This window comes from Schistocerca cancellata, chromosome 9 (genome assembly GCF_023864275.1).
Source record: "Schistocerca cancellata isolate TAMUIC-IGC-003103 chromosome 9, iqSchCanc2.1, whole genome shotgun sequence".
NCBI lineage: Eukaryota > Metazoa > Arthropoda > Insecta > Orthoptera > Acrididae > Schistocerca > Schistocerca cancellata.
Window position 1 is genome coordinate 352,713,479 of NC_064634.1, and position 25,225 is coordinate 352,738,703.

General features: G+C 40.1%; 1 long non-coding RNA gene across 2 annotated transcripts in view; it reads left to right on the forward strand.

The window, feature by feature from the left end:
- Nucleotides 1-14,421, forward strand: part of LOC126100405 (uncharacterized) — a 64,917-nt gene extending 50,496 nt beyond the window's left edge. For both annotated transcript variants that reach the window (XR_007522170.1, XR_007522171.1), the window contains one exon: nt 14,167-14,421. This is a non-coding gene — a long non-coding RNA (uncharacterized LOC126100405). The remainder of the gene's footprint in view (nt 1-14,166) is intronic.
- The last annotated feature ends 10,804 nt before the right edge of the window (nt 14,422-25,225 follow it).

Here is a 25,225-nt window from a genome sequence, read left to right on the forward strand (position 1 = left end):
ATTCAGTAAAATACGGTTAGTCTTGGACTACCTCAACAATCATTTCAAAAGCTACTTGAATCTATGCAATTTAGAAATAAGAGATTTAACTTTGATCTTGAATTAAATGATTCTGAACAATTAACAATAGTAAAATTTAGTACGTACCAAGCTGAGCTGCAGTCACAGGTAAGCTAAAATACGATAACAAAACTCGCACTCTTAATTTGTGCTTGTGTAATCTGAATATTGAAGCCAGCTGTGAATACCTTTGAGATTAAAGCAGTGAAATGATGTTACTTTAATGCTGGCGTCTGAATTTCAACGACACTCGTGTTCATTCCGGAAAAGGGAGGGACCCTGCTTGGTAATGCAATTGGGACAATGAGCAACAAAGGTTCATGCTAAGTTGCTGTAATATTGCGAGGCAAATGGAACAAGATTAAAAGCTGAGGTCTGCCATACAGTTCTAAAACTTTACGTGCTTCCAGTCTTCCTCGTCGGTTGTTTGAAGCCGTCGGCCGAGGAGGTGGCGACAGTCACTCATTGTCGGCCGTCGCTGTTGCAGAAGCTTCTCGACACGGTCACCAGACGAAACGGGCTCTTGATGTGCGCTAGTTAATGTTTCCCGTCCGCGACACCATGTCAGAAACTATCATCGCAAGTCGAGCGCAATTACATGCTACCAAACCCCGAAAGCGCGGCAACTCGCGGGAGCGTCACACAACACACCTGCTCCACTCGCTACTCCAGTCAGACTCCTTCTGCTCAGCCCGCGCTCCACGCGGCAGAGTTAACACTACCAAAGATCCTACACACTTTGATTCTTCACACGACCTATCGACGTGATCGTTCGATAGCAGTTTTCCCTAGGCAAGACCCAGCGTAAAAATACAAATAATATTTACGAAACAAACCAATTATACATCGACATAAATGCATAAATATATATATATATACACACAAACAGTAAAACAATTACAATATATAAAGAGACAGAAATGTCATATCTTGAGGTAACAAAACAAGGAAAAAAATTACAGTACACTAGATGGAAATAAGAGGATATGCATTTCCCGCGTTACAAGCACCACTCCCCTGCTCCAGGACTGCATGGTTCTCCAAAAGGAGACACAAATTATGGAGTAAAAGACCCTGGACAGGCTGACTTATCAGGAGACTAAGAAGTAGTATGACCTGTTGCACCCCATTCGCTTGGCATCTTTGTATGCTGGAGCTACAATGGCATCACCCTTGCTGTCAATGGCATTTCCCTCATCTCTGCCTCGTACAGTGGGCCCTTAGGGCCACCCAACAACATCGCTCCCTTGGTCGTTGGTGGCATTTCTTCTGCTGCTGCTCCTAAAGCATCTGCTTTGGGAGCAACTCCTTCCCAAATGCCGGGGAAATCAGTCCCCAACCCCCAGCTGGAGAAGCAACAGCCTCCTTCGGCTCCTCTCGAACAGAATGGGTCCGTTGAGAGATTGCAGTAGTCCACATTTCCTTGGATTGTCCCAATCTAGCACCCTGTGGCTGTCTTTAACCTTCCAGAGGCACTACCTACAGTATTAGGTGACAATGTGACAAAGCCTGACGTAGTTCTACATTCTTAGAGGAGTGTTTTTATTGTCACTCAATCTATGCCTTCCTTCCAAGGCCTTCACCTTACCTAAATGTTAACTCTTCTTTGCTCCCTCTGGTGCTGTCTGTTTGACTTTGTGTTCATCTTTTTACCATCTGTGTTTCTCTTGTCTTGTGCTTTTAGACTGGAGATTTTAGTTTGTTGCAGAGTGGCTGGCTTATCCTTTTTTCATCCTTGCGATCAGCCAGCTCAGGCCATCTGCTATATTGTTTTAACAGCTTCTACTGATTTTTTTCCTTTAGTTAATGTTTTCATTTTTGTCTTGCTTATTTTGTTTTTTCCTTCTGTGCAGTTACACAATCCATTTTACGTATTTTGTACCTTTCCCTAATTTTAAGTGATAGGATTCATGTGGGGTATGGTTTTCAACTGAGACCTGTGTGACATCAGGAAAGGGGACTGATAACCAAGATGTTTAGTCCCTTTACTCCTCAAACCAACCAACTAACCAATCTCAATTCCCTCTGCTCTCTCCCTCCTCCCCGTTTTCTATATCCATTTCCCCCCCACCCCCCACTTCTCTGTCCATCTCCTACTCCCCCCCCCCGTCATTGACCTTGACCCTTGTTTATTGTTATTGTAAATTCAGCTTCTGTAGTAATATTCTAATCCTAATAAACCATGAATCCAAAAATAAAACTTTTCTGTTTGTTAACATTTCTCCGTTTGTGTGTGTGTGTGTGTGTGTGTGTGTGTGTGTGTGTGTAGTAAATTGGTAAGGTACATTATGAGATTTTTTGTAATAATGTTTTCCCTCTGTGTATTACATATATTTATTTATATATTTATTACAAATATACATATATTAAATAATAAGCTACCTAAGCACATGCCCATATTGTAACTTTTTATTAGTTTTAGTATATTTTTATTTTTTACGAGCCATAAATGAAATTTTTGTGCAGTTACGAGAAAATGTGGTTTTCCTGCGAAAAAAGCTGCTGATTGTCGTATCATTAAGTCTATGCACTAGAGCTTGCTTAATATTATGTGAGTAAATTGGTCGTCGTTAAATCTAACAGTCAACTGTTGAGGAAAGACCCTGGAGTGAATGGTTAACCATCATCTGGTCTGTTAGGGATCAGGCAGCTCCTTAGCCATTCTCAATGTGGATTCTGGAGATTTTGGTTTACTGTCGACAACCTGACCCTGCTAGACATGGCTACTCAGCAGGTTTTCCTTCGTAAATGTCACTGTATCGGCATATTTTAGATATAAGTAAGGCATACAGTACTACTTGGAGACCCTGTATTCTTGCAAAACTGCATCAATTGTCATCTCTCCATTTTCATACGGTCTTTCATGTCACAGGAGTTTTTTAGGACCTGAACTGTTGACAGGTTGTCAGATCATTTCGAGTAGGAGAATGGTGTCCTTCAGGCCAGCGTTTTAAGTTTTATAGTCTTTGCCGTAGCCATCAACTGTATCGCATCTGCACTAGTGAGTCATGTACAGTGCTCCTTATTTGTGGACAAATTTGCTGTTTTCTGTTCTTCCTCCAGTTTTGCAACAGCAAGCCATCAATTGCAACTTAACATTGCGAAGGTTAGAGGAATTGGCTACAAAGACAGGTTTTCAATTAAAGGAGGTTTCTGTGTTTTCACTCCACATTATTATGCTTGCCACACCTTAGAGACCTGAAAGCTAGAATCCTCAAGGCACTGAATGTCATAGCCTTTGCCAAAAACCTACTCCAGTTTTATAGGGCTTTTGTGTGTTCACGGCTGGATTATGGGTCCATAGTGTGTGGATTGGCGAGGCCCTCGTCTTTGCAAATCATTGACGCTGTCTCCCATGAGGGGACCGGCTGGCCACAGGTGTTTGTGGGAACAGTCCCATACCCAATCTCTCTGCTAAGGCCAGGGAATCACCATCGCCATTCGGTGGAAGCTCCTCGTGGTGCATCAGACAGTTCCTCACAGCTCTGACTTCACCCTCATACCGTACTGTTGCTCTTCCACCTCTGGAACACCTTTTCTACAGCTGTCCTTGAGCCACAATGCCATTTCAGATCCACATGCAATGTATGCAGAAGTCACTGGGTGTGGGGCAAGTACAACCCTAAATCCAGGGTTTTAACTGTCTGCCACTCTGGCTACTGCTGAAGCCTAGTGTCATTTTATATTTAGTGCAGTACAGGAGACATTACACTCCAGTTTCTAATGTGATATTTTCTGACATTTTATATGAGCACAAAAACTATGTAGCTGCCTTAACAGATGGGACTAAACAGGTGGACTCCAGTGGTTGTTCTGTCTGTCATTTTCTCAGATCATGTCCTCAAGGTCAAACTGCCTCAAGGCTTAACTGTCTTTGATGCTAAGTTTCTTGTCTGTTCCAATTCTCTGAGTACCCTTCACTCTGTCCAACATTTGTACCCTGAGGAAGGAGGTGTTTCTTTTGCTGGGTACCAGGACACATGTAATGTGGAGATTGAAAGGCAGATTTAGCAGCCAAGGAGGTGTGTCATGATCTTCAGTTATTTGTGTGTGCCTCCCCCCTGCATATTCACTGTTGAGGTACAAAGTCATGTGTTGATAGGAAGTTGAGTGGCTGAAAGTGACAGACAATAAGCTCCATCTATTAAAACCCACAACGCGAGCCTGGCGTACCTCCTTCCAGCCACGTCAATGTGACAAGATCCTTTTTAATCACCTTCGCATAGGCCCCAGCCCTGTGATGAATGGCCCTTACTCTGTTAAGAGCTGCCAGTATATGGTGCTTGTGGTGTGCAGGTCACTGTGCACTACATTTTATTGGAGTGTGTTTTACTTTCCCAACCAGCAGGCCACAGTGAATTTGCCGACGGATCTGCCCTCTAAGTACACACACACACACACACATTATCAGAGATTTGTAATTAAAACATTTAGGTATAAAGATATTCTAGGGAGGGAGTGGCTACTGAAGTAAGCTCCTGATTTTTTTCCAGTTTCTAGTTGTATTTTGTCTCTGGGCAACTTGCAAGAGATCTTCTTTAGAATATATAATGTATAACTCCTTTCGCAATCTTATTGAAGAGTGCAAAGTCTATTTTTTTTTAAATTATGTTCTTCATGTTGCTTACTTTTGCAAAGTTATTCTTAAGGAGAAATACCAGTAGGAGTGAATGTGCTCTCTATAAAATAAGTGATAATTTAAAGTTCCTTAAGGAGAAACATGTAAGTACTGGTTTGCCTATGCTGACAGTGCTGCTTTCAAGATAAACTGTAAAAAAAATCTTAAAACTTAGAAAGGGAATTGTACACAAATATTACTTCAGTCTAGTGTAAATAACACTGATTGATCCTGTATAAATCCATTTATTCAAAGATTTTGGCCACAAGAGTTTTTTTTTCTGAATATTCACTAAACCAAATTTTAGTATTGTTCATTAACTGTCTGTTAACAACTGCAGAAAATTCAAAGAAATACTGTTGCATAGATCTCACAATAATGGCACTGAAAACAGAAAAAATGCTGTTTTGAGAAAACTGCATTAAAATCTGTATTTGCTTCTAATTAAAAATTTTAATTACAATTTTAGCTTTTATTACAGTCATTTTCCATATTCAGAACTGTCTGATTCATAGGCTTCATCATTCCTTTTGTCCTTTACTTTCTGTTTTTTAGCTTCTCTTGCTGCGCCTGGTGCTCCTTTGTCTGCTTTATAAAGTCTCATGAGATTGATATAATTTTGTAATTCATGGCTTGTTTGGTTGTGAATTGACTGCTAGTCTCCACAAATCTCTACTTTTCTCAATACATTAGCATTAAAACATAAAATTTGTTGTAACACAGTGACTTTGACAGTTTGGTCATATATGAACACCATTGTTTTGGTAAAATGGACAGGATAGGATATTCTCATACAATTTATGCTGCTGCTTTTCTATGATTGGCAGTAGAAATCTTTTGGTTGGTTTGTGTTAATTTTCCATTTTTTTCCTTGATAAACATAAAATGACTAGATTGGTTAACAAGTAATGTAGTCTATGCCAATGTATATGGAGACTCAGCACATATTTTCGCAAATCATGTTACAAAAACATGACCGTGCATCTGTGTGTGTTCTCTCAGCGTCACAACTACTAGGAGAAAATGCATAAAATCTTTATCTCCACTTATTGTGAAACAGTTGAAAATGAGATGGCAGCAGTGTTAAAATTGCTCAAGTGAGCACCTAATTGATAATATAGGGTACATAAGGAGGAAATGATAATACAAAAAAGTTACATAAAACCATAAATTTAAATGGAAACTCTTATGTTGCAACCACGAGAGTTCTGATACACTACAATATGCTTGTAATGAGAGTGAAACTGATGTGTTCTAGGAATGCATAGGACATGGATTGTTCCTGGGTCTTTTGCAGGGGTACAATGTAAGTAGCAAGAGGCTAGGGTTAGGTGTGGTGTAAGGATTGACCAGTATATGTAACAGATTGCATAGACATTGAAGTACCACTTAAAGGGGTACAACATGGTAATCAAATTTTTGTAAGCTTCTATACTCACCATACGTGAAGTTCAGAAATCAGTTATCCAAATAGCAGAAGCAATTCGCAAACATTGTTGAGAAAAATTACTTTGAAGTTCTCCAAGATACTTTATTTCACTGAAAATTAGAAATTTTTGACAGACAACCTGTTTCTGTCTCTAGCACTCGAGACACAAACACTGAACCACTTGTTTCAGTCTCTTTTTGGTCAGTATTTCTTTGGATAATTTTTTGTTTCTTTTCTTCCAGTTCAAATACCTATGTCACTTAAAAATAAAATTTGTCAAATGTTATTAACACATTTATAATTACAATTTTTTTTAAAGTGCACATCTTGTTTCATCAAAAACATTTTCATCATTCTGTTCATTGGATTAACTGTACATATGTGGCAAACTTATTTTTCATATGAGGTTTGAAATGTATAACGCTACAAGTTTTCTGGTGGTAGCATTGCTTCTTCAGGCATTGTCTCCCCTCTCCCTTTCTCACAATACCACAGAACACTATCTGCTGCTTCAGCATTGAATGCTGAAATGCTACTACAGTCACAAATGTCCCTTGCAGGAAGATGAGGTATCCCTTCAAACCATTGTGGAATTCAACAAAATCTTTTGTATCCAAGCAGCTGTGGTCCACTTTGCAGGTAATTTTAGTAGTGCAAGCATCACACCAGTGTCATAAGACCTGATGATGGCAAACATTGTCAACTAATAGTAAGGTGCATATTGTAAAGTTTGTAAACACATGCAGATAATAGGTACTTAACTTCTCCTTGTATAGACATTCTCTAGTATCTTTTCCTCTCAGTTGAAATGCAATTTTCATTCAGAATAATTCAATATGTGCTAATTATCATGCAACTTACGCATTTTTAAATGATGTAAAATTTGAATTGAATAAAAAATGAATGATGATTGAAACAAGATCTAACCAGTGATCAAGCAGTTACTGGTCTTGAGCACTACTGATAGCCATGCAACACATCAAAAATTCTGTCCTGTGGTGAATCAGTCAGTTGGATATCTAAAAAGTCTATTTTCTCAAGAAAGAGTTGCATCAAACTGCTTCTGAAGGTTCATATTTTAGTTCGGTACGTCACATACCAAAAAAAGGAAAAATACAAAAATCTGATTAGCATATGATCACCTAAATAGGGAGGGGTGGCAAGGATAGTCTGATTGTTGGTTACTTCTTAAAATAAGACAAAGCACGAACATTTGCCCAGTTAAAACTGTTCCTGGAAACAAGCAGAGAACAAATCTTAATCCTGCCACATAGGTCTTTAGGGTATTTTCAAGAGTTGTGAAATGACATTAATCTTGGATCATTTAATGTCATTGTGACCCAGAAACCCTCAGTGATATTAATTACCATCAACATGACATAAATACAAGGTGCTAGTTCATTAGGAACTTGCGCAAGATGTGAGACAAGCTGCACAGCCATCACCAACACCAAGGGATGGTATTACAGTGGCTGCTGGGCTGAATTGCCAACACAAAGACAGTCTCTGTGCAATACAGCATGAAGCAGTGCCTGGTAGCTTCTCTGTTGACTGTTGTCAAGTTTAACTACATAGTATCTGTTTCAGTAACGTTGTTGGCTTTGTCAAGCACTCTCACTTCGTCCCAACACCTTCTCCCCAAAAACCAGATGGTGTCCCCATTTGTAATATAGATTCAGTGAGGATGATTACATCTTTTTTGAACAGTATGTAGGTAGCTGTATGAAGTTAAATACCCGCATCTTACCTCAACTCCTGCTTTCAAACTTTAATTTAGAGTGCTTGTCAGATCCGGAACAGCTTCACACTACTTTGTACCACTCTCCCGTCCAGAAAAAGGGACAATACCATTCGTGCAGAACGCTTACATATTACTTCTGGTGCTAAAGGCCACACCGCCTTTTAAGTTTGCACTCCTGCTGCCATAAAATCTAAAATGCCTTTGTGTGCATGCATATTGGATATTAATTTGTTTTTTCCTTGCAGCTTCATAGTCAGCATATTTGACTGCTTAAATCTCTCAAAAATCAAAGGTACATTAACTACTGAGAATCTGGAAGTTCTGGGACACATTTGCATTTTTATATCAAAAAAATCTTTTCAGTACTGCATCTCTACTTATCCATTTCAATTCAGAATAATACAAGATAGTCTCTGTATGTCCATCTTTTTCGAAATGGTTGCAGGACTTGGCTGTTTGACAGAGGATGTAAAATTAAATACCTCTCAGCTGTCAATTTTACACCTTATTTTAATTGGCAACCAGTTTCAGCATTTTATTGCACCATCTTCAGGCCTTGCCACAGTTATCTCTTCAACCATCACCTGCTGAATGTTAGATAAGTCCCATGTTCGATGAAATCTTCTCGGGCTTCCATCCGGGTAGCTGCGTTGAAAATCAGTGACATTTTGATGAGTGTCATTCTCATCATCTTCTGGCGAAGTGTCAATGAACTGCGGCTGAGAGGGAACATTCCACGTGGGAAAAATATCACACACACACACACACACACACACACACACACACATCCATCCGCACATATACAGACACAAGCAGATATTTGTAAAGGCAAAGAGACTTCACCAGAAGATGATGAGAATGACACTCATTGAAACGTCATGGATTTTCAGCGTAGCTATCTGGATGGAAGCCCGAGAAGATTTCACCAGCAGTATACACCAGGAAAGCCTATATTCACATTCCTATGTTTATTTAACAGTCGGCAGGTGATGGTTGAAGATATAACTGTAGTAAGGCCTGAAGATGGCATAGTAAAATGCTTAAACTGGTTGCCAATTACAAAAAACATTGAAAATTGACATCTGAAAGGTATTTAACTTGACATCCCCAAATACAAGGTATGTCAGTGATCTGCTTCCACAGTGACAGACCGTTCAAATTGACGATGTATCGACCCATTTTTTCTGGTGAAGTGTTCAGTGGGTATTGCAATGTCCTTTACTTCTTTCCATTCAAGAACTTTGCAGCATACCACAACAGAAAGTTGATAGGATATCACAACCTGTCTGTCAGTTTAGTTTTAATTCTACCCACTCATGTTTCTGCCTCAATCAGTTGTAACACTTACCAGTTCTAGCAGTGGTAATTGCATTGATAGTAATGTTTGTTCTAAGTGGCGAAATAAATCGTCCCCTGTAGTCATTCCTTTCAAACTGCGAAACTCATGCATGGCATCTTGGCAGCCGCAGCTCTACATCATAAATCATTGAAGTCTCTGTCTCCTGTAGACTGATGATCCATTTTCGCATCCCGTAATGCCTCCTACTTTGGTGTAAGTAGCCAAGAAGAGAGTCGGCATTCTTAAAAGGTAAACACAATTTCCAACCTTCATTATCAGCCTTCCTTCTCCTAAATAACATGCCTTTACACATGCAGGAGACACCTCACACTCACTTGTGCTGCACTTCCTAACAATAGCTAAAACTCTTACTATTGTTTTTCCTGACCACACCACACCACAACCAGTCTGTGGTTCAGTGGTAATATGCATGTCAATTTACTCACTTAAGACATGTTCATTCTGTCACCTAGTATTGCATGCAAACTGAACGAAAAAATTATTCATTGCAAACATATAATACAAAAACAATAATCTATATGTTTGCTGGCCAGTGCTCCATTGGTTGCTTCATCCTGTGTAGTCTGTCAAGTGAGAGAGACACCTAACCACAGATTTTTTATGATGCACTGATTGCATGGTAATGGACCTCGACTTAAGCCCACTTCCTTGGCACTGTGTATCACCTCACTGATTATAATTCTGGGATTGTGCAGGACCTACCTGCTTGCAGATTTCAAAAAGCATGGTCATACAATGCAGTTTGTCCATAACACTACAAAGGAGAGAAATAACAACCTTCATTACAGAAAGGTTTTGATCAATGAGCCAGTATGAGCAAATTTATCTTTCAATGGGAACCCATTACTCTGAAATGCAGTAACTTCTTAAAATCATACTAAGCAGAAGCATGGTGGTTTCTCCAGAATACTGAGCAGTTAAAATTGTGCCTGTCATGAAAGCAGATGCAGCAAAATCTTAGTCCTGTCACACCATGTGTGTCTTACAGATAATTTAATGAGTCACAAAATGCCCACAATCTTAGAACAATGACCATCATGTACCAAGAACCATCAGCCCTCAGCGAGTTTAATTACTGCCAGGAACACATGAGGCAAGCTGTGGAACTGAGTCACCATTGCCAACATCAAGGGATTTTGTTACAATGGCTACTTGGATGAACCGTCTACACTGAAGCTACCCTTGGTGTAATACAGTATGAAGGAGAGTCTGGTAGTTTGTCTGTTGAAATTCACAATACCTATTTTAGCTATGTTGCTGGCTTTACCAAGCTTTTCAGATCTAAAAAAGCTTTGCTCTATTTTCCGTGTCTTCCCTGCCTAGATAAAGGGACAGTCTCATTCTTGCAGGAGAAGTGTGTCCTTACAGAGAATCTAAGCCTTACCTGGAGAACCTGGTAGTAGTATTACTCCACCAACATGTCTAGACACTTCCTAACTGCCATCATCCCTTTCCAGCAAGAACACACCATAAAATCTGCCTTGTTGACGCTCAGTGCCCTTAGGCCCTCTCTCCTCTGATGCATAATTTGAGCCCATGATAGCTCATGAAATCAGGTACATGCAAACAAAATAAAGGTTTCCTTTTTCGAATGTGAATAAATCAAGTTAACCTTAGCTCATGAAATCTGTTATTTAGTTATAAAGGTGGGACAAAGTGTGTACCCCATCTTAGTGGTATGCTACATCCTTGTCCCACACTCTACTCCATTTCTGTATCTTTGCCTTCCATTTCCTGAGTTCTGTATCGCCTATTAGTCAGTTACTCGTGGTCATTGCGTGTCACACATAATCTCCCCCTGCCCATACCAGAGTGGTTTCACCAGTGCCACATTCCTATTATGTGCATCTGCTGCCTCTCCCTCCCATCTGTCAGTCAAATTTCCTTCCAAACCTCCCCCCCCCCCCCCCCCCCTCTGCGACTCCTTCATCTCCATGGCCATTCTGATAAAATTCCTCACTCTAATTGAATTACTGTTCCAGGACAAAGTAGCTGTGCATGTGTGCATGGGCCTGCGCGCGTTTTCACATGGGTGTGGTTGTGCATGTATGCACATGCACGCGTGTTGTGTTTCTGTACCAACTACGGTAGCTCTGAAAGAAGGGCATCGTCAGAGAGCTTACCAACATTTGTTTGAAGTCTTGATATCTTGATATGTGGTTACAGATCACTGAATGGTGTAGCTATACGTTGAAGCATACATTATCATCATCATCCAGCTTATGATCTCTTTAGTTTTCACTCAATAAAATATTATTAGAAATGCGGGAATAACTTTTACCTGACATTTACACTAGAATTGTTAATTGGTCTTTCTTTTTTTTTCCTCCTAAATTTTGCATTTTACATTTTGGTCCAGTATTTTCTTCACAAAATAGGTCTGACAAAGTAACATACATTCATCAGAAAAAGTTTTGCATCACCCCACTTCCCAAAACTCCTGAAGGTAGACATTGACTGGATATTGTATCACAGACACAGTCCCTTTCTCTGTTCAGAGATGTCACTAAACCCGCCCAAAGATGTAAACAACCATGCATGAGCAGTGCCTATTAGACTGAGGGTGTCCGGCAGCCGATCAGTTCCAGTCATTCGAGCAGGAAGGAGGTACACAGCTTGTGTTTTCTGTAGTTTAACCATGCCTAGACAGTCAATACCACAGTTCCATCACGTTTGCATTGTTCCTTTGTGCCAAGCAGGGCTCTCAACAAGGGAAGTGTCCAGGCGTTTCGGAGTGAACCAAAGCAATGTTGTTCGGATATGGAGGAGAAATAGAGAGAGACAGGAACTGTCGATGACATGCCTCGCTCAGGCTGCCCAAGGGCTACTACTGCAGTGAGTGACCGCTACCTTCGGATTATGGCTTGGAGGAACCCTGACAGCAACGCCACCTTGTTGAATAATGCTTTTCATGCAGCCACAGGTCGTCCTGTTGTGGCTCACTGTGTGCAGCAGGCTGCATGATGTGCAATTTCACTCTTGACATCCATGGCGAGATCCATCTTTGCAAACATGACACCATGCAGTGTGGTACAGATGAGCCCAATATGCTGAATGGACCGCTCAGATTGGCATCACGTTCTCTTCACCGATGTGTGTCGCATATGCCTTCAATCAGACAATCGTCGGAGATGTGTTTGGAGGAAACCCGGTCAGACTGAACACGTTAGACACATTGTCCAGTGAGTGCAGCAAAGTGGAGGTTCCCTGCTGTTTTGGGGTGGCATTATGTGGGGTCTACTTATGCCACTGGTGGTCATGGAAGGCGCCATAACAGATGTACAATACATTAATGCCATCCTCCGATCAATAGTGCAACCATATCGGCAGCGTATTGGTGAAGCATTCGTCTTCATGGATGAAAATTTGCGCCCCGATCGTGCACATCTTGTGAATGACTTCCTTCAGGGCAACGACGTCGCTCATCTAGAGTGGCCAGCATGTTCTCCAGGCATGAACCCTATCGAACATGCCTGGGATAGATTGAAAAGGGCTGTTGATGAATGACACGACCCACCAACCACGCTGATGGATCTGCTCCGAATAACCATTGAGAAATGGGACAATCTGGACCAACGGTGCCTTGATGAACTTGTGGATAGTATGCCATGACGAATAGTTACGCGTCAATGCAAAAGGACGTGCTACTGGGTATTAAAGGTAGTGTGTACAGCAATCTGGACCAACACATCTGAAGGTCTTACTGTATGGATGTACAACATGCAATGTGTGGTTTTCATGAGTAATAAAAAGGCAGAAATGATGTTTATGTTGATCTCTCTTCCAGTTTTCTGTACAGGTTCCAGAACTCGTGATGTGATTCAAAACTTTCTTTGATGTGAGTATTAGGAGTAGTAGTATTGTGGTTTCGGTTGCATGGCCAAAAGATGAATTATGAAATTGCGTTCCATTGTATACCAGCCAACAGGATGGAAAGTATTGAAATAGGATACATAGTTCATTTACCTCTTGGAGGGTATTAGATGTATATGTCATGAAGTTGGGTTAATTTCATGTTCGTCCTTCCTTCCTTCTGCTACTATGGCTATTGATCATGTAGCGAACTTCAAGGTGCGTCGGTGACTGTATCCACGCGTGCTTGTTGACACAATAAAAAGCTAGTCCCTCCTAATTCAGAGATATTCTGTGGAGTGAAACGTGCATGTGTCATAGGTTCATAGTTTGCTCCCACACTAAGGTTAAATTGGTGTTTTTTTACTTATTCATTCAAATCCTTCAGATATATGCCTCATGGACACATTATCACCTGTGACACTTAAACCTTTGTCCTTTTAAAAATATAATTTCTTTAAATATGAATTGCTGAATTAATAGGTGAGAGAGAAATGAATTAGTAGAGAAAGGGTGGTAGAGAGTGAACTCTTTAACCCGTATTCTTGTTTCATCCGTTGCATTGGGTAGATTTGTTTACCTTTTCTTTTTATTTTTCCTGCAATATATATTTCTACATTAATTAATTCCTAAGTGTGTACATACCAACTGTTCTTGCAATTTTGTTGTATATTTTAAGTGACCCTTGAGTTAAGCAGTGTTAGGATTTGTCATGTCTTACATTACTCCTGTACTTCCAGATACTGAGTGTAAATAGTAAATATTATGTACAGTGTATTTAACTGAATGTGTGCACCCCCACCCCCAAAATAAATCTGTTGCACTAATGACAAGAACAGTACAAATCAGTTAACACAAGCTCAAACTTTTGGAACTTATTGTTGTGTTTTCATTTGGTAGCAAGGAAGGAAAGTATGTAGAAGGAAGTAATAGGCTTAACATTTTGACCAAATAGTGAAGCCAAAATAAAACTGGTTTCTGATGGACGTTTTGCAATGATGACAGGTTACTTAAAAAAACTGACTAAGTTAAAATGTGTGTGTGTGGTGGGAAGTGTGGTTATAGGATCATTATTATTTTCATAAGTGTTGCTCTGTTTGTTTCAGGATGTGGTGATGGTTTTAACCAGGCAAAGAATGTTGCTGCAACATGAGAAAAGTAGTTTGTTTTGCTAGAACATGTAAAGGAAAAATGTTAAGGTAATATTCTGAAAACAGGATTTTTTACAGAATATAATTATAATTTTCAATATGTCCAGTTAATCTCTTTTTAAAGCCATTATCTCTAAGATTATGTAAGTTAGAAAATATTGTGTATTACCTTACTAATTATCATCAATAAAATATATTTTGTATTGTTCAGCATTTGTCACTTAATCTCTCATCCTGCCCTACATTTTTCCTACCTTATACCTAAAGCCTTTGCAAACTCTGTGACTTGAATTTAATTTAACAGTCTAAAATACGCAAACCTGGATTTCCTCCACTCTTCAAAGCAGTCTTACGATGTACCTGCTAAATATGATGCATAGTTTAGTTGAGCATCATATAACATTTTGTTTAAAATAAATGTAGAAGACTGTTTTATCAGCGTAATGTAAAAAGACAGTCCATGAGGCAAGGATGAAAACCTCAAAAATTGTAAGAAAAATTTTGAACTGTGTGCTTCACTATCCATATGTTTATATGGTATGAATCATAGGGAGTAATTTCCCAGGAAATACAATAAATCTGCTGGATACAGCTGAATGAAATACTTCCATGAAATGATAGATTTAAGTGAGGTGGTGTTGGGAGAGTCAAATTTTAAAATGAGTTAATCAACATAAATGATGATTTTTTTTCTGTTTGGGCAGGCAAATACAGAGTGGGAAAAATAAAAGTGCTCTGGACGAGTGGACATGCCTGGATGTGAATATATGCATATAACCACACCCCATGACGTGCTCACCATGGGTACACTCACCATGTTATCCCCCCCTGGTTCAGTGTGTGGTGCGGGCTGTCAGTGAGAGTGGAGCAGTGCAAAGGGGATGATGATACTCACAGTGGAGCAGTGGGTGCTCATTGAGGAAAGTTATATGACAGCAAAGTCATGGAAATTGTGTGGGCAGTTGTTCACTGGGAAGTCTTATGTCGAAATGCCAGCAAGAAGTGCCATGCAATGCTTAGTTCGGAAATGGCGTTAGACAGGATCTGTTTTGAAAAAGTCAAAAAACATTCATGCACACCAGAAAATGTGGCTGCAGTTCACCAGAAAATGCTTCGGACTCCTACCAAATCAATCCGATGCCTGTCACAAGAGATTGGAATATCACTTCGATCATGTGGATGAATACTCCACCTGGACCTGCACATGCATCCTTACCTATTGTGTATTATTCATACATTAAAACCAGTAAATGTTCCTCAGTGCCTAGTTTTGTGAGCTGTTATTCACTGAGATAACAATAAATGGCTTGGGCATGGATCTGTTTTTTGTCTGATGAAGCTTGGTTCACCTGGGTGGTTATGTCAAATAACAGGTTCTGGACAGCAGAGAATCTGCATAACTTCCACAAGACACCATTGTCTGCATGCTGCATTATTGGTCCCACCTTCTTTCATCAGACACTGACTTTGGCATGTTACATTGCCAACATTTTGAAACCATTTGTAGTAGCATTAATGGAGGAGGAATAGACCTACAGTTACTTCCATCAGGATAGAGCAGCTGCCCATACATCCAGTTGAACCATGGAGCACATTTACACAATCCTCACGCTTGACAGTTGTTAGCAGTGGTAAGTCTGGATGCAGTGCTGGCTGGCCACCTAGACCACTTGATCTGTCAGTTTGGGATTACTTTGTGTGGGAAGCCCTTAAGTCTAAGGTGTGTCACAACAACCCTCATAGTCTTCAAGAACTTCACCAGAATGTTTTGGGTGGGACTGCAGAAATTCCAGCAGTCCAGCTTCGGTTTGACTTCAACAACTTGCTGACCAGATTCTGAAAGTGCCAAGAGATGAATGGTGGTCACTGTCAACATCCACAATAGTCAGATGCTGTGTTTCCTTGTACACTGTTATTCTTTTTCTGGGCCACTGTTATTAGCTCCACCCTGTATATGACAACAGCAGGTATAAAGAGGATGTAGAATGCAGATTTCCAATAGCAATAAAGGGCTTTTCGAAAAACAAAAGTAGGGTAACATGAAATGTAAATTTAAGTGGTGACAAATCATTTCTGAAAGTGTTTATCTAGAGGGTAACATTATATGAAATTAAAATGGGGTCAGTAAGCAGTATAGACAAGGTAATTAAAGTTTGTTAAATGAGTTGTTGCAGAAGAATGCTGAAAATTAATGGGTAGATCAAATAACAATGGAAGAGGCACTGATTAAAATTGAGGAGAAAAGTGCATTACGGCACAACTCAATTACAAGAACAGACAAGTGAGTAGAGCATATCTGGAAGCATCAAAGGATTGTCAATTTGATAGTGGAGGAAAGTAGGGTGGAGGGGATTACAATTATGGTGTGAAACCAAGGCTTGAATATGTCAAGCAGGTTGAAATGGATGCAGGTTGCAATAAATTATGCAGAGCTGAAGCGACTTGCAAGAGATATGGTAGAATGGAGAGCTGCATCAGATTAGTCATTGGGTGATAAATGCAACAGTAGATAAGTGAAAGAGCACTGTTTACGTACGTTACATGTAACACTCTTGGTGAAACCAATATCAGCAACTGAATGGTATGGCTGCTTCATAAATAGTAGATTAACATACTAGTCACCAGCAGATGTACATTTTGACAGCCATTTAAAGTCATTGGTAGACCATTTATGTAGGTTCTGAACAGGAGTGGACCCAGCATCCATCTTTGTAAGCGTACATATTTTGTGTATTCTCTTTCTGATTTTAGTTTTGCATTTTCTTTCTATTATGAAGGTAGGAGGCCAGTGGTGTGAGAGGAATACCATTAACGCCATAATATATTTGGTTTCCAAGTACAATTTAATGGTACACACAGCTGGAGGCTGAGAAGATATAAGAATAAATTTTCTTTCCACAATAAATTTTCAATCTCCAGCAGTGTGTGCACTGATTTGGAACTTGCTGCCAGATTAAAACTGTACCAGATCAGAACTCAAACGGGGGACTTTTGCCTTTTGCATGCAAACATTCTACCAACTGAGGTATCCAAGCACAACTCACAGTCTGCTGCAAAATCAGAATTCATGCAGTTTTAATCTACCAGGATGTTTCAAATCAGCTCACACATTGCTGCAGAGTAAAAAAATTCGCATTGGAAACAATCCACCTGGTTGTGGGTAGCCATGTCTATGCAGTATATGTTCTTCCAGGAATGCTAGTCCCACAAAGTACACAAGAGAACTTAGGAAAAGTTTTGAAGGTAGGAGATGAGATACTGGCAGAAGTAAAGCTGTGAGCATGGGTTGTGAGTTGTGCTTTGGTAGCTCAGTTGGTAGAGCACTTGACTATGAAAGGCAAACATTTGAGTTCCAGTCCAGCACACAATTTTAATATTGCCAGGAATTTTCCTAATTTTTCTCATTCAGCTACATTATTTCCTATTTTAGACTGCCTATATAGAGGTTCCTTAATGAGAGAGAGACTGAAAGATTACTAAAATGTGTTGCTTGGAGCTGTTCAATGTTTTACTGCAGGCTAATCCTTCATTTTTTAAATATTTTAATAAGTGTAACCAGCAATTACAGCATTGGTGTGAGCTGGTGTTAGTACTGTCTACATAACTATATCTGGAATTTTGGCATAGTTGGCTGATCATGGAAAATCAGATCTTGAGAAGTGGAAGAGCTTCTATATACACTAAGGAGTTCAACAAGGGTGCCCACTTCAACCCGCACTTGTTAATATTTATATTTATGAAGCTATAAAACAATGTGTAATGAATTATACTTCACCATTGCTGCTAATAACAGGCAAGGATTAAGCTGAGCTCCAGACACCAGTAAATAAATGAAGATTCCTGCTGAATAGAATATAGTAGCCCAATTCTAACAACTGCATGTTTATATGCAAAACAATTACAAATAGACAAATTATTGAAGAAATAAGAGAATATACAGGGTGGCGCACGAAATGTGTTACCAATTGTTTCTTTCACAATTTACAATGCACATTAGATATCCCGCTGGGATCTCTACAGCAGTACCAGCAGAGCTTGAAAAAACAAATGAGTTAAGAAATGACGTGTAATTCACGATACTGCCACTAGGAGACTAGTAAGCAGCAATGGCTGACAATGGAAGACTGATGACTCAGCAACGATCAGCAATTGTCTTACTTTTTCATGAAACGAAAAGCCTTGTTGTGACTCAGAGGCATTTTCGACAACAGTTTAACACACGATGGGTCCCTTGCAAGAATACCATCCACAGGTTGTACAATGAATTTGTACAGGAAGGAACAGTACTGTAAGTGAAGCGACCACGGCCTAAGCCTGTTTGTTCACCGGAGAATAATGAAGCGGTACGAGTTGCTGTACAGAGAAGTCCTGGGAAATCGTGTAGAAAGGCAGCAGTGCAACTGGGAATATCCAGACGCTCCATTCAATGCATTCTTAAAAGTGACCTCCATATGTACCCATACAAGATGACCTGTGTGCAGAAGCTCACTGAAGAACACAAGCGGCAGAGACTACTGTTTGCTCAGTGGGTGGAGGATAGGGAAGAAACTCTCAACAACGTTTGGTTTTCAGACGAGTTGCATTTTCATTTAGATGGTGTGGTTAACAAACAAAACGTACACTTTTGGGCCACTGAAAACCCACAAGTGCTTCATGAGCAACAACATTACGCTCCGAGAATTACAGCGTGTGCAGCAATTTCTAGTCACGGACTTATTGGACCCTTTTTCTTTGAAGAAACTGTGAACAGCGAGCGTTATTTGAGCATGCTTTGCAACAGCTTCATTCCACAGCTTCTTGCTACTGCCTTGCCCTTCAACACACAGTGGTTCATGCAAGATGGAGCAAGGCCACATACTACAAACACTGTTGGAGTTTTTACATGAGCGTTTCGACTTGCGGATCATTTCACTCAAGTTTCCAGATCGCTTCAATGAGGGACAAAATTGGCCCCCCAGTAGTCCAGACCTCAATCCATTTGGCTTTTTTCTTTGGGGGTACCTAAAGGAAAAAAATTTTCCCGAAATGTCCACGTGATTTAATGGAGCTCAGAAGACTTATTCTTCAAGCTTGCAGTGAAATTATGGAAGACATGTGCCATAGAGTCACAAACTTCAGTGTTCGTTTGAAGGAAGTTAGGAAATGAAGTGGTGGACATATTGAGCATGTGCTGAGTTAGAACAAATTTCCATGGACGGCTCTTCATTGTAGTATATGTTCCTTTCAGATTGTATTGACAATAAAGTTTAAACTCAAAAACAAAATGGTAACACATTTCGTTGCCCACCCTGTAAGTCCTTAGGTTAGTTTTTATTTTCCAGAGTGAGAGAATGTGGAAATTAAGCCCCTTAAATTTCTGTTGTACAGCATCGTGAAAGTTGAAACATGATATTTGAAAAGAAACATTCCATCCTGGATTTTCCATTGTTGTATAAGTTTACTGCCCTGCCATAACCGTTATGTTGATGCCAGAGCTGACCTGTAAAGTCTGACCAACTAAGAAGAGCTAATGCATTTGGAATAAGATTTCTCCATTATGTGGCAGGACATTCAGTCCTGAATTATATGAAAAATACAGACATCAGACAAAGAATTTTAAGTTGGTAGAATCTGTTACAGATTTTAAAGAAATATAGAAGAAACTGGAGAAATAATATATAATGAAAGATTGTAAATTACACAACCAGTACTGCACTATAATCCTCACAGAAAATCACAATGGAGGATATCCTTTACAAAGATGGCATGTGTACTTTGGAAGATGATGAACATTTTAAAAATGTGGATTCTATAAATATATCTGTTGCTCCATTAGTCTGAGGCAGTGAAGGCTACCCAATCAGTCACCATACTGCTGTGTCTGAGCTGATAGGGAACATTCGTTTTAGGTTAGAGTATACTGTATGACAGATGACTTTATTACATTGAAGGGCCAAGAGTAACAGTGTTTACCATTACTTTTGTGTGAGTAAACACAAACTGGGTACTCCTCCTCATGGAATCAAAAACCTAAACAAATAGATGTGCAAATGTTATGCCTTTGGTTGACACGTAGTCATATGCTAGTGCAGTCTGCAGGTGCATTTATAGATGTCTGAATGCCAGGTGCTGTTTGTCCAGTATGGCAATGATACTGATGGATACTGTAGTACTCTTTGTTCTATTACTGTGAAGTGAAGATAAGGAGCACATATTGTGGATATACGTTTTCTAACAATTTGGCATGGCAAGAACAGGGATGAAACTGTTCTGTTTGTAGCCATATTGATGGAGTTTTGTGATGACAAAATAACTTAAATAGATCTGAGCTCAAAGATGAGATGTATATGAAGTGAACCAGTGAGCAGAAGAGTTAAAACTTCTTCGCAGGCGAGCCTTTAGTTTCTGCACAATTTGCAGAGTACAAGAAACAAAATTACAGGTCATTCAACAAGTCACGTGTTTTAATGTGATGATGTGGGTGTACTTGTTTGGAGTGACATTTGTGTTCTGTAAGATATTAATTCTCATCTGTAAGGAAGTGGTAAGGCAAGTATTGAGGTAACATCTCCCATCTTTGTGTCAGCCAGTTCTCTCAGCAATGATGAAATATTCGTGAAGACAATCTTCTTCCACATGGGGCATGCCTAGTTAGCAAATGTCAGAGGGACTTAATAGAGTGACCAGAATAGTCCTCACTCGTTAAACAAATTGGGAATTTGTCTTATGTTCAAGGTTTGCAAAGTTATAGTCAAAGCAGATGTGTGCTAATGATTAACTGAATTATAGGTAACTGGAGAGTGTGCAACCATTGCTGGGGTAGTTGTTAACATTTAATGTGACTGGCATGTCATCAGAACTTGTGCTGGCTGTCAACACGACAGTTAAAATAGGCAATCTCAGTTTGTTTGATCCTGACCAGGTAGTAGATACACAACACTTTTATCAAAACATGAGTGACACAAATCAAAGGTACTCAACAAGCAATGACTGCTTACCCCAACTGCCAACCAAGTCATATTTCATTTGCAGACAGTAATGAATTCTTTTATACAAAAGCTCACGTGACACTCAGATTTACCAACACACGAAATAAATCTCAGCAGAGTGTTAACAACACAAAATGGCAACTACAGTGGGAGTGTATGTTGCATTGTGCACTAGGCTAAGGTTCATAGCAATGTGAAATAAGATAATTTTTTTCTGAAGTCATGATTTTTGTGATTTTTGATGATTTTGCTAACCCCACTGTGCTGAAAGCCTTCCTGGAGTGCTGTTTTCTAACATTGAAATACTGCATGACAATTAATTTACTCATGAGGAAACATAGGTAAGAATTAGTATCATCTGTTATTCAAAAACACAGTGTTGTTATTAAGCACATGTATCTGGAGACAGTGATCATACTCCGTACTGAAGCTTGATTGCTGTCTTTTTGTTTTAACATCTTCAAAACTCTGACTTGTGATATGTTGTTTTGTCCTTCACATCAGGACTTGTACTGGTAACATGCATTCAATTATAAGTAAATCTTATGTACCATAATTTGTGTCTTTGTACTGTAGTCTCCCATGTACATTTGAACCTTAACCTATGTAGGGCAGTGTATATTTCGGCACCAAGAGTGCAGGAGTCTGGACTGCAAAAATTTAGTTGTTTTAACAAGTATTCTACAATGAATATATTGCTATGTAGCATATTGTTGCTGTTTTACAGCTTCCTAGCATATTACAGCTGTGTGCTGGACCGAGTTTTGAATCCAAAACATTGTTCTGCTGACAGATCTATCCATACATCAGCCATGGCAAGCCATCAGGAATGCAAAGGGAGACTCTATGGATGTTGGGAGTAGGCGTAGATGCCGACAAATGAAATTGTGAGGGTGGCTCATGATTTATAATTGGAAAGCTCAGTTGGTGACGTTACTGTTTCAAATTCATAGTTGTAATCTGTGAGAAAGTTTGACAACTCTTCATTTCTTGTTTTACCATCAGCAAACTTGCACAAATAGTTTTTTGTGGAAGAGCTGTAAGTCTTTCAAATAAAATGCAGAGAACTTATTGTTAAAAAAAAGTTATTTTGAAAAAGGCACTATTAAGGAATGATTTCCAGGTTTTGTCAATGGTGTTAAATTAGTAATGGACTAGTGCATTGTAGATACAATACTCATCAAATTTAGGTAACTGTGGTTTCATGCATGGCAGCTGTTTTCATAATTATTCTGTGGTCAGAAGAACTGCACTAGGTGCTCTCATCATAGGACTGGAGACAACTTGACGTAGCCTCCAAGTAACTATCCTTGGACTGTTTTGTAACAGTTTCTCAGCTGTTTAAATTATGTGCCAGTCATATCAGTTGCACGACATCCATGAAAATCTGTTGGGTATACAAGAGAAGGATTAAGGTTGTGCAGGCCCATAGCACTAACGAAATGTGGGGCTCCTGTTTAGCATTAGGTATTCATACACTGATCAGCCAGAACATTATGACTACTATTGATATAATCCCGTCCAGGTAGTAGCAGCATCACCTGGTGAGGAATGACTCCTAGTCAGACACTCGCATTGTGCATGTGATATCAGTGAGTGTGCTGTCCATGAGTAGAATGGGGAAGGCACACAATTTGAATTTGACAGGGCAGAAATGTGATGGCCAGGAGGCTCAGTACGAGCATTTAAGAAACTTTAGAACGTCTCGGATTTTTGTGGCTTGCTGTGGTGAGTGTCTTCAACATGAGATGAAACCATCTCCAGAAATCGTAGGACTGGGCGGCCACTCCTCATTACAGATGTCATTGGCTGGGCAGACTGGTGAAACAGAACATGCAGTGAACTGTGGCGGAACTAACATCAGGCTTTAATGCTGGGCAGTGTACAAGTGTTTCTGAACATACAGTGAACCGAACACTCCTAACGATTGGTCTCCACAGCCGATATCCCATGCATATCCAATGTTAACGCTATGACATCAGCAACAACGACTGAAATGGGCATGTGACCATCAGCACTGGACAGTGGTGCTGTGGCAGTGTGTTGCATGGTCTGATAAATTCCGAAAATTTCTTTATCATACTGATGGGAGGGAGCAAATCTGTCGTCCTCCAGGGTAACAGCTCATTGACACCTGTACTGAGGAAAACGGTGGTGAGTTTCAACTGATGTGCTGCCCCTCTCCAACTCGCCAAATCTGAACTCAAATGGACACATCTGGGATGTGATATAATGAGGCATCAATAGCTCATCGCACCCCTCCCGGAAATTTGTGGGGATTAGGTGACTTGTGTGTGCAGATGAGGCGCCAACTCCCACCAGCGACCTTCCAAGGCGTCATTGCTTCCATACTGTGGTGCATCGCCGCTATTATCCATGCCAAAGGTGGATGGCTGTTAGTAAGGTCGGCATAATGTTCTGGTTGATCAGTGTACTTTTCTGAATGTATTATTTTACTTCCATATAATATATGAAGGCTAACGGAACCAATGCACTTTGACTTCTGTTTATGAATAATATGCAGAAGAGCAAAAGCTTATGAGCACTATCCACTGTAAGATTGGGGATACCTGTTGGCATCACAGACACGTGACGCAGAAAGGGAAGCATTCATTGAGGTGGAAAAAGTCATGGGAAATCTTCTAATATCGTGTTCGACCTCCTTTCGCTCGTCATGGTGCAGCAATTCAACACTGCATCAACTCAACCAGTCGTCGGAATTCCTCTGCAGAAATATTGAGCCATGTTGCCTCTGTAGCCGACCACAATTGCAAAAGTGTTGTTGGTGCAGGATTTTGTACACGAACTGATCTCTCGATTATGTCCCATCAATGTTTGATGGGATTTATGTTGGGCAATTTTTATGGCCAAATCATTTGCTCAGATTGTCCAGAATGTTCTTCAAACCATTCGTGAGCAGTTGTGGCCCCTTGATATTACACCGTTGTTCAGGAAAATGACGTCGATGATTGGCTGCATATTGCCTGCAAGTAGCCGGACATAACCATTTCCAGTCAATGACCAGTTGAGCTGGACCAGAGAACCCAGTCCGATCCATGAAAATAGAGTCAACACCACTATGGAGCCACCATCAGCTTGCACAGTGTCATGTTGACAACTCGGATCAATGATTTCGTGAAGTCCCACACTCGAACTCTGCCATCAGTTCTTATCAACTGAAATCGAGACTCACCTGACCAGGTCACAGTTTCCCAGTCGCGTAGGCTCCAACCAATAGGGCCACGAGTGCTAGAGAGGCGCTTCAATCGATGCCGTGCTGTTAGAAAAGGCATTCGCGTCGGTCGTCTGCTGCCATAGTCCATTAACCTCAAATTTCGCCGCGCTGTCCTGGTGAATATGTTCGCTGTACGCCCCATTTCTGCGTTTATTACACGCAGTGTTGCTTGTCTATTAGCACTGATAACTGTACGCAACTGCTCTCGGTCACTGAATGAAGACCATAGGCCACTGCGATGTCGTGTGGTGAGAGTTACTGCCCGAAATTTGGTATTCTCTGCACACGATTGCCATCGTGGATCTCGGAAAACTGCGGTCCTCAATTCCGAAATGGATTGTTGCATGCGTCTAGATCCAACTACCATTCTGCATTCAAAGCCTGTTAATTCGCGTCTTAAGGCTATAATCACGTTGGAAATCTTTTCACGCGAATCACCTGGGCACAAATGAATGCTCTGCCAGTGCACTGACCTTTTATACCGTGTGTACGCGATACTAGCGCCATCTGTGTGTGTGTATATCGCTATCCCATGACTTTGACACCTCAGTGCAGTTAACTCTTGTGCTGTCAATTAGTTCCTTTACTGTTGCGAAGAGCATAAAAAAGCAATTTCTGGTCTATTCCAGGAACTACCAGCAATTCTGAAAACGCGTTTTAATAAGCTATATATATATATATATATATATATATATTTTCTTTCTTTGCATTATATATATATATATATATATATATATATATATATATATATATATATATATATATATATATATATAATGCAAAGAACAAAGAACGTAGTTGGTGGACTCTG